Raw genomic sequence first — 1557 nt, 5'->3', positions numbered from 1 at the left:
ATTGGATTACTGAGTTTGCAAATGAGTGGGTCTCTGATTCTTGTGCCTTCTCTTGGGCTCTTTTCCTTCTGTTGGTTTGTCTTACCCACCTTCAGTGTGATAGTTTTTGTTTTATTATATTTTAAAAATGAATGGATGAATAAATGTAAACCTAGACACTAAAGGTTATAAAACTATTTTCAATAAAAGAAAACTAGAGGGAAAATTATTTTCATGTTGATCTCCTTAGTGAAAGTAGAATAATACATGAGTCATTAAGAAAAATATTAAAATTAGATTATAAGTAAAAGAGAGAGTTGACTCTCTAAATTCTACCATAAAAATATTTGCATATCCATGTTTATGGCTGTGCTGTTTATAATATGAAGGAAATGGAACAAGTCTAGATGTTCATCAACAGATAAATGGAAAATGCAAATATTGTACAGATACACAATAGAACTTTAAAAACAATTTTTTTTTTCAGGAGAGAGTATGAACTCAGTCCTCCACTACCACAAATTATGCATTTAAGTTTCCTATTTGAGGAAGTCACAGGGGTAATCACATCTAGAGTATAGTGAATGAACCTCCCAATGGAAAACCACCTTCAGGAATCATGGGTTCTCCCCTGCCAGGTAAGTATACACATGGAATTTTATTCAGCCATAAAGAGGAACAAAGTCATAAATTTTCAAGAAAATTGATGGATTTTGAAATTATTATATTAAATAACCCAAACTCAGAAAAGCAATCACCATGAGTCTCTATGATATACATGCCATAGATTTTAATTTTTATGTATGTGTACACATGAAATTTATAGGTCATGAAACTAGAAAGACCATGAGAAAAGCAAAAGTGGTCTTAGGAAGGGGAATAAAAAAAAACTGGTGATGAGAACAAGCAGTAGAATACATGTGATATGAAAGCAGAAACCCCCTGTGGGGAGGAGGGAATGAGCAGGAAGGCAGCAGGACATGGGAAGGGATTAGAAAAAGAAGATCAACAAAAAAATTATGTGTATAAATGCTATGATGAGGAGGATGGCCAATGGTGGTGCACGCCTTTAATTCCAGCACTCAGGAGGCAGACACAGGCAAATCTCTAAGTCTATAGAGTGAGTTCCAGGGTAGCCAGTCTACACAGAGAAACCCTGTCTCAAAGAAAGAGAGAGAGAAAGAAAGAAAGAAAGAAGGAAGGAAGGAAGGAAGAAAGGAAGAGAAGGAAGAAAGGAAGGAAGAGAGGAAGAAAGAGAGGAAGAAAGAAAGAGCCATAATAAAACCCATAGCTTTAATGCACTAACTATAAAACCAAATAAATTTTAAAAGAGGCACTATTTCTTTGTAACCTCTTTTCAGAAGTTCGTGGGGAAAAAGAAGAAGTTCATGGATAGTCATTCTGATCCATCCACTATAAGGTTTCCTGTCAGTCTTTCACCAAATGTTTTCAGCAGCAAAGATAATTATCATAGATCTGTATCATCCAATAAAGTAGGACTCTGCCGTGCACCTGTGTGGTTACTGAAACTTAAAGAAACTTACAAGGTTTCAAATTCAGGTGACTGGGGTACAGCTC

The 1557-nt window shown here is 35.5% G+C and overlaps 1 non-coding gene across 1 annotated transcript; it reads right to left on the bottom strand.

The window, feature by feature from the left end:
• Nucleotides 1-463: 463 nt before the first annotated feature.
• Nucleotides 464-625, bottom strand: LOC114699540. Its single transcript, XR_003735542.1, has one exon. It is a non-coding gene; the product is annotated as a U1 spliceosomal RNA (small nuclear RNA).
• Between the last annotated feature and the right edge of the window lie 932 nt (nucleotides 626-1557).

Source organism: Peromyscus leucopus, chromosome 4 (assembly GCF_004664715.2).
Source record: "Peromyscus leucopus breed LL Stock chromosome 4, UCI_PerLeu_2.1, whole genome shotgun sequence".
Classification (NCBI taxonomy): Eukaryota; Metazoa; Chordata; class Mammalia; order Rodentia; family Cricetidae; genus Peromyscus; species Peromyscus leucopus.
Note: the sequence above shows the minus strand (reverse complement) of the source record. Positions and strands in the feature narration are given on the sequence as shown.